We start from the raw sequence: 9042 nt of genomic DNA, 5'->3' as shown, positions 1-9042 counted from the left end.
GCTGCCTTGTTTCCCTGACAACCACTTCAGTCTACCAGGGCAGGTCCTATCCACGTCATGGGTAGGTACGACAGAACGTGTGCTTCTCTGGCTTGGTGTAAATGGGGGGAAAGAAAGAGGTCACTTATTCAGTATGTCTAACACCACTCCACACTGGATTTACCCAAGATGTTCCTGCAAACTTCTCAGAAATCAATCTCATGTCCACGTTCTGCTCAAACAAAACCTTCATCATTTATTACCAATACAACATAAAGTAAAGGCTCACAAATGACAATCTAGTAACATGGCTTAAATAACACCATCATTTGTTATAACTTACATTAGTGCTTGACTTTCTCTTACCATAGCTCTTTAAAAATAATTTTTAAAAGTGGGGGGGGGTGGCACACACCTTTAATCTCAACACTTAGAAGGCAGAGAAAGGAAGGCAGATCTCGAAGGTCTTTGCCAGCCTGGCCGACCTGTTCTAGCATGTTCCAGGCTAGCTAGAGTTACAAAGTAAGACCCTGTTTCCAAAAAAAGAAAGGAAAAGAAAAAAAGTGCATGACTCTTTTGGGTAATATTCTTTTAAAATTACAGATAATATATTTCCAGTTATGAGTCAGTATATGTAAGTTTAGAATAGAAAATATCAAATAAATACTGGAAAAATACTTTAAATTGAGTTCAACTCAGATATGCGCAATTTTATTTAAAACTCTAGTTTGAATTTTCAATGTTTATTACATATGTCAACAAAAACAATGTCATTGTTCTAAGTCTTAACTCGGTAATTTCTAGATGGCCTCAGACAAGTGTAAATAGTACTGAACTCCAGTTCACAATATTATCTGTCCTCATGGAGCAAAGCGTCTGCCCCCAACAGATCTGCCACAGTAGAAAACGATTCCCTGATGCACTAACATCACAAACACTACTGTGTACGCACTGAACACCACATGGCGGTGAGCAGTCCCATGCTCGGGCCACTGAACCATGACCAACTTCTCCCAAGAGCCAACTCTGGTTGATAAACTCTGAGGTCATAGAGCCACAAGAGCCAAGTGCCAAGGTGGAGATGGTGGCAAGAGCAGCTGCAGCAGCATGGCAGGTTCTGTTCCTGGCATGGTTTGGGGTTCCCCTTTTCCTTCTGTGGCAAAGTCCTCTGAAGTTTCCGGAGCAGGATTCCACTTGGTCAAAATGATACCATGTCCTGACAGATCTCCCACTAGGCCTACTGTGACCAGAGGAACCGGTCACACTTCTCAAGCATGGCTTGTATCAGCGCTCTGAAATTCCACAGAAGGAAACAAGCAAATTCAGTTGTCTTAGTTCATTCTTAATAGCAAAGCAAAAACTCTAAAGACTAAAGAGGACTCAAAACACTGTGATAAAAGACAAAGGCTGAAACCAGCAGAGAGCTGGGAACATCATCATTCGGGAACTGGAATGTTGCCAGGCATAGATGAGGTCTCGGGTTCAATGCCCAGTGTTGGGAAAAAAGGAAGCGATCAACAAAATGAACAAGCAATCTGGAATGGGAGAAAGTACATGCAAATCCTACCTGGTAAGAGGCATCTGGACATTTAGAATATGGTGGAATTCCACAGCTAAATTAGCAACCTGACTCTAAAATGGCAATAGACTTAGCTATTTCTCCAAGGATGATTTCAAAGCTGGTAAGCACAAATATTCATTCAGCATCACTACCAGTTGAGAAGCTCTTCTCAAATCTAAAACCTCTGAAACCTGGAATACTTCCGTTCCCAGGTCTATTAGCTATGGGATACTCAACCTATATTGTTATCATTCTACTTTGATGAGGCATCTGGGATGCTCCAACTCAACAGAAAGTGGAACGATGGTTGTCAGGGGTATGGGAATGAAGGCCTGTTTAATAGCTCTGGCCCATCAATTCAGAGGAAAATAGACTAGAAACTGGCTGCACAGCAACCTGCACACACTGAATCACTAAATGCTCTAGACAGCAAATTTCACATGGATTTGCTTTCTTTTTCTTTTCTTTTCCTTTTTTTTTTTTTTTTTTTTTTTTTTTTTTTGGTTTTTCAAGACAGGGTTTCTCTGTGTAGCTTTGTGCCTTTCCTGGAACTCTCTTTAGAGACCAGGCTGGCCTTGAACTCACAGAGATCTGCCTGGCTCTGCCTCCCAAGTGCTGGGATTAAAGGTGTGCGCCACCACCGCCCGGCTTCTTTTCCTTTTTTTTAAGACAGGTAGTTAATGCTATACAGTCCAGGCTGGCCTTGAACTGCTGATCCTCCTGTCTCAGCCGCCCCAGAGCTGAGATTACAGGTGTGTGCCATCACACTTGCCTATGGTTTTTTGTTTGTTGTTGTTTTGTTTTTTTCTACAACATCTATTTTACCACAAATAGAAAAAGAAAAACTTTAGAAAATAAATGTGTGTGTGTGTGTGTAATATTTAAGTAAATAGTTTTGCTTTGTGTTTTAAACTGGATATTGAATTCAGGGCTTCATGCATGATAAATAAATGCTCTGCCACTGAGCCACATGCCCCGCCTCTTGTCACTTTTGAGACGGGATTTCACTAAATCCCCTGTGTCTTTGAACTCATGGTTCTCCTGCCTTGGCCTACTAGGCAGCAAGCTCACAGACCTGTATCAATACCATTCTTAGAGAACTGAGGATGCATGGTAGTGGGGCACTCACACTAAGCTGAAGAGTACCTTGATCATGCTGATGAGTAAAATTTTACTTTGGCCTCTTCATTTAAACCATAATCAGCAGATGTGTCTCAGTCTCCTCGTGTGCTAGTGAGGGGTTGAGACTACATGATCTCTGCACTCCCATCTACCTACTGCTGAAAGTCTGTGCAAGTCTACATGTGCAGGCACCACAGTGTACGGCAGCCTGGCATTACCTCTGTCTTCTCTCAGCGATCCTCAGGATGTCACAGGCTCTGGTAAACTTTGCCGACAACTCAAGGGCTAGACCACATTCCTGTAGCAGTGACCAAGCCCGATCTGGGCCCATGGCCTTAGCTAACAAGAGTGCCACATTCTCCACATTGATGGGGGCAGGCCCATCACTGAGGCTCCCATTCAGTGACTCCTGAGGAGTTGGCCTCGTGCTCTTGTTCTGTAGTAGATGTAGGAGAAGCTTCCATTCCTCCAAGGTCTCAGGGATCCACCCTGCACGCAGAAACACAGCGCATACAGGCTCCATACATGAAACGTGAGAACTGTAAGAACACTTAAGACCAAACAAAGACATTCAAGAACAGAGTCTCTTCACTTCAGCACAAACCTTCCGAACACACAGAATTAAAATCACCCTCAAGCTTCCTGGATATGCAACAAGGAACAAAACAGAATCAACCTCCACACTCCTGCAGCAATCAGGTTATAAAGGCTTACATAGATGAACAAATCACTACTTATGAATCATGTCAGGTATATGAGAGCATGTGTGCAGGTGTCCACAGAAGCCAGAAAAGGGTGTTAAAGTCCATGGAACTAGGATTATAGGCAAGTATGATCCACCCAACATTAGGTGATGGAAACCACTCTGGTCTTCTGCAAGAACACCAAGTGTTCTTCCCTGCTCAGCCATCTTGCCAGCCCTCTTTTTCTTTTTTTTTTTAAAGACTCATTCGAGCTGCTGAACAGAAAGAGCTTTAAAGTGGGCAAGAATGAAAGGCAGATGTCCAGTTCTGAGACCATCTATCCCAAGAGTTATCTCACTTACAACAGCATGTAAAAACACGGAGTATAGTGCTTAAAACGTTAAGCAGTTATTAAATAGAAACAAAACCATAATATACCAAAGACTAGGCAAGGCCCCCACAATTTTAACAGTTATCTAAACTATGTAGACAACCTCTAAAATGTTCAAATTTTCTTGCTGAAAAGTGAGGAAAGACTTCCAGATAACCACAATGAGGAGTTACATTTGGAATTTACATACCATTGTCCCCTTCCATCAGGCTTATGTCATTCAGATACACAATGTTGGTGAAGGCCTCCCTCCTCCTCTCCAGCTCCAGAGAGAGTATCAGATATCCAGGCCAGAAACTTAAAGGGAACAAAGTTGATAAAAGGAATAAGTCTGAGACTCGGCTCTTTATCTATTACGTGTGTCTCAAAGGAGGAGTAAAGGCCAAGAGTAGAGCGTGCATGTTCATAGACTACAGTCACCCAACACACACTGACAATCACACATCATGTGCACTGCACACAGAGACAGACACGGCAGGAAAGCTCGGGACACTGCACTGCTCACGGAGTGCACTGCACACAGAGACAGACAGGAAAGCTCGGAACACTGCACTGCTCACGGAGTGCACTGCACACAGAGACAGACAGGAAAGCTCGGGGCACTGCACTGCTCACGGAGTGCGCTGCACACAGAGACAGACAGGAAAGCTCGGGGCACTGCACTGCTCACGGAGTGCACTGCACACAGAGACAGACAGTAAAGCTCGGGACACTGCACTGCTCACAGAGTGCACTGCACACAGAGACAGGCAGTAAAGCTCAGGACACTGCACTGCTCACGGAGTGCACTGCACACAGAGACAGACAGTAAAGCTCGGGGCACTGGCCTGCTCACGGAGTGCACTGCACACAGAGACAGACAGGAAAGCTCGGGGCACTGCACCACTCACAGAGTTCCAGCTGCTGCTCTGGGGAGCTTGCTCTCAGCAATGACCACAAGGCAGAAAAGTGCCACACTGAGTAACAGACTGAAAGGGAAGGGAAGGCCAGAAATGGTGGCATGCTGGTGAGCCGGGATGCAGACCGCCCTCGACCAGGAAGAGCATGCAGGTAGATTGTACACCAGAGTTCTCACAATCAGACTGTGGGAGTCCTGACCAGCAACAACTTTAAGACATTGTTAGGCAATGGAGGGCTTTGTGAATAAGAAGAACAATGAACTGAGAAATAAACAGCGGGTCTAGGCACTGTTTCTGGTTCTGTCACTTATTAGCAGCCTAGTATGGTTATGCCTATCTGGTTTCCACAGCTGTTAAATTATTGCTCTCCCTAATCTAATCCAAATCTAAAATTCTACATATCTAGTCATTTCAAGGAGTATGTTATCTAAGAATGTTCAATAAGTATTTTTACACCGATTTATTTGCATAAGCAAAACTAGAGAGAAGAACTGTACACACTTACTCTTAATCGGGGGCACCTGGATTTGGCCAGCACTCCCATGAATATGTCAGGAGCCTTAAATTCTTGGAGAAATAAAGCCACATCCTACAAACAAAAATGATTAGCAATTTAGATGCTGCATACTGCTCAAGCTCCAGAGCTCAGACAACCCTAAAAGTTTAATTTCATACTTACTTCCTTTCATCCACAAGGGAAAAATCAAAGATCAGGAACAGTGTCAAAAAGACACAGTAAGCCAGGAAGTGGTGGTGCACACCTTTAATCCCCGCACTTGGGAGGCAGAGACAGGTGATCTCTGTAAGTCTGAGACCTGCCTGGTCTACAGAGTGAGTTCCAGAACAGCCAGGGCTACACAGAGAAACCTTGTCTTGAAAAATACAAAACAAAAAACCCAACCAAATAAAAAGACAAAAGTACCAGAAGAGTCTTTGTGGTACTCGGTCCCAAGACAGAACAAACTCATAAGCAAATCTAACCCTGACTGAGACACACCAGAGAAGAGCCCTCCTTTTATTCTGCACCGAATACATTTTTTCTGTCCATCCAGAATTCTCATTAACTTATCCAAACACATTTGCTGACTGCCAGATTTAAGTTAGAAGCTAGGGGTGAGAAAGGGGTATGGAGAAGGAATCAACTCCTAAATCCTACCCTGTAAGAACCTAAAACTGAGATAAGTGCTACTGAGTTACGTCCAATATTGGGACTTGGGTTTCCAAAATCCTTCAAAGAAAAAAAAATAAATGAAGGGGTGGTGGTGAGGGGTAGTAATTAACAGAAAAAAAATTCTGTTCACAAAGTAACTACAGTAGCCTGGAACGTTCTCCCTGGAGATTTTGTTCCACCCACATCACCTAAAGGGGCATACCACACAGATGAAACTAGAGTGGACATGTGACCCCAAAGAGATGGCTCTCACCTAGGAATATAAGGTACAAAAGCTAAATCTGTTAGCTGTGAGGTATGCCAATTATAAAACACACACTACATAATAGAGTTTCAGTCGATGATGACTACATACATATGTATGCATGTGTATATGTATATATACATATATATATATATATATGTATATATATGTATGTCAGTGGTCCCATGAAATTATACTGCTGTAGCTAGAGTTTTCCTGCCTGGCCCACAGTCAAGACAAATCTCTGTCACCTGCCAGTCCCACAGCCGCTCAGACCCAACCAAATAAACACAGAGACTTATATTGCTTACAAACTGTATGGCCGTGGCAGGCTTCTTGCTAACTGTTCTTACAGCTTAAATTAATCCATTTCCATTAATCTATACCTTGCCACATGGCTCGTGGCTTACCGGCATCTTCACATGCTGTTTCTCATCGTGGCAGCTGGCAGTGTCTCTCTGACTCAGCCTTCTACTTCCCAGCTTTATTCTCCTCCTTGTCCCGCCTACACTTCCTGCCTAGCCAATGGCCAATCAGTGTTTTATTTATTGACAAATCAGCAACACATTTGCCATACAGAACATCCCACAGCATACTGTCTAGTGATGTCATAGCTATCTTAGTTCACATTTATGTTAAATACACTATGCTGTCCATAGGACGAAACTGTACATATGTTCAAGGCACAATTTTTACATTAATAGCTCCTAAGACTTCATACCCTGAACCACAAACTGGAGAGACTACAGTCCCTTGAACAGTGAAGGAATGAATCTTTTTAAAACCTCTTCACTCTTGAGTCTTTTCAGAATTTCACTTCCATCCTCATACCTCACCCATGGACATATCCCAGACTCTGCAAATTTCATTCTCCATTTCTTCAGCAAGCTCCATCTGCTGCTCATCATCATCTGAGCCGGACTTGTCACTTTCAAGTGTGACAATCTTCAGAAACATAAAAAAAAGATCAGTTAAAATACTCAGAATTCTCCAAGTAATATTATCACTTAGAAGTCTCCAAGAGAGTATCCCTAAAGCATTTCCTCTGGCAAAACAGTTTCTAAAACCTAGAGCCTTGGATAGATCTACACGTTCTATATTCTTGGAGTAAACAGTGTCTGTAGGCAACAGAAAAACACAGGAATGAAATGTCAACAATAAACGTGCGCTTTCAAACAGTTTAGGATTAGTGTAGAAAAGACATGGAAACTGAGTCACAATAGAGAAGGCGGACTTAGCTGAACTGGTGAAGGGCTATGGGAGGAAAAACGAAGGACCAATGACCTGTTCCTGGGAGAAGAAAGACATTTCTCTTAAAAGAAGAAAGTGAAGGGCACGAGTCTGTCCTGGGGAAACGAGATGAGCATTCAGAGGTGCATTCAAGAGTTCAGAAAGCACAGTACACGTCTGGAGATGGCCAACAGACTACTGGTGATGGAACACAACGTTAAGTTAAGTAAAAGGAGGCTGAAGGGGGTGAGACCAGCCTTGGAGCCCCAGTTAAGAAACAGAAAGCTCTCTCTCTCTCTCTCTCTCTCTCTCTCTCTCTCTCTCTCTCTCTCTCTCTATCTTTTTTTTTAATGTAAAGCTGTTCTGTCTGTATGTAATCTCCATAGTCTGTCTGGTGATTGCAGAAGACAGAAGTGGGCGTGGGATCCCCTGGAACTGGAATTACAGACGGTTTTGAATCACCCTGTGGGTGCTGGGAACTGAACTCTGGTCTTTTGTAAGACCAGCCAGTGTTCTTAACTGCCGAACCACCCCTCCAGAATTCTGTCTCCAGACCCTGAGAGAGAATGATTAGTCTATCGCCTCTCCAGGAATCAAGTTTTCTCTTATGAGCAACAAAAGTATTCTTTAAGCCGGGCGGTGGTGGCGCACACCTTTGATCCCAGCACTCGGGAGGCAGAGGCAGGCGATCTCTGTGAGTTCGAGGCCAGCCTGGTCTACAGAGTGAGTTCCAGGAAAGGGTGCAAAGCTACACAAAGAAACCCTGTCTCGAAAAACATATATACATACATATACATATGTATGTATGTGTATGTATATGTATATGTATATGTATATGTATATGTATATGTATATGTATATGTATATGTATATGTATATGTATATACACTGTTTTGGCCACTATGTAGAAAATGGTTCCAGAAAATAACAAAAACAAAAACAGGAATTGGTGGTGGGGAAGGCAGTATGCAGAAAAATCTGACAGTTCTGTAAACCAAACACATTTCAAGTACTCTACTGTCATTATAATCTCAATCTACATAAAAAACCTGTGTACGACAATACTGGTTATCCTATTTTATACAAAGTGTGAAAGAAACCGAGGCTCTGGGTTAACGAGTCACGCTTCCAGCATGGGATGAGCTCCTGTCTTGGAGATCAGGGCTGTCTGACTCCAAACTATGCACTCCACTATGACAAGAGCCGACAAAACAGGAATGGCGGAGTCTCGACTTCAGAAGTGACAATGGGGCTGGGAAGCAAAATCCGAGTGAAGTATGTGCGTGGTGGTGCTCTGGGAAGTTAGGAATTGGCACCGCGAACCCGGAGGGCGCCTGCGCGAGTCTCTCCACCTGGCTGAGCCCGCTGAGGGCGCCGAAGAGCCAGTGCTTGCTGTAGACCGTGCTCCCAATGCAGTCTCCCCCGGCCAGGTCCTCCTCGTCCTCCGGATCGCAGCTAGGCGGCGGAGGCGTCGGGTTACGGTCCATGCTGGCGCGCAGAAACCACGCCGGAAGCCCGGAGGAGGCGAGAGGACGTGCCAGAGAGCCCGACGCACCCAGCGCGGCTCCGCACAGCGCCCCCTGCCGTCAGATTCCTGCAGAACGGGTGGGAATCTCCCCCAAAGTGTCCACCCAGGACCAGGCGTGGGTATGGAATGCACACATCAGCATTACCTTTGTCTGGACCGAAGAGGGGAAGGGGAAAAAAAAGAGGAGGAGGAAGAGGAGGATGGAGATGCTTGGACGTGGGACTTCAATACAAG

General features: G+C 44.3%; 1 long non-coding RNA gene across 7 annotated transcripts; it reads right to left on the bottom strand.

Annotated features, from left to right (window-relative positions):
• Nucleotides 1-215: 215 nt before the first annotated feature.
• Nucleotides 216-8811, bottom strand: LOC128094669 (uncharacterized). 7 transcript variants are annotated; one of them, XR_008213030.1, is made up of 5 exons: nt 6882-8805; nt 5141-5224; nt 3927-4704; nt 2881-3151; nt 216-1271 (listed from the first exon to the last, which is right to left on the bottom strand). It is a non-coding gene; the product is annotated as an uncharacterized LOC128094669 (long non-coding RNA). The 7 variants fall into 7 exon arrangements; XR_008213027.1 differs by having other exon boundaries at nt 3927-6995; nt 8633-8811; XR_008213026.1 differs by having other exon boundaries at nt 3927-5224; nt 6882-8806.
• Nucleotides 8812-9042: the final 231 nt, after the last annotated feature.

The sequence above is a fragment of the Peromyscus californicus genome, unplaced genomic scaffold (genome assembly GCF_007827085.1).
Source record: "Peromyscus californicus insignis strain IS unplaced genomic scaffold, ASM782708v3 Scaffold_4__1_contigs__length_199733344, whole genome shotgun sequence".
In the NCBI taxonomy this organism is placed as follows: domain Eukaryota; kingdom Metazoa; phylum Chordata; class Mammalia; order Rodentia; family Cricetidae; genus Peromyscus; species Peromyscus californicus.
Note: the sequence above shows the minus strand (reverse complement) of the source record. Positions and strands in the feature narration are given on the sequence as shown.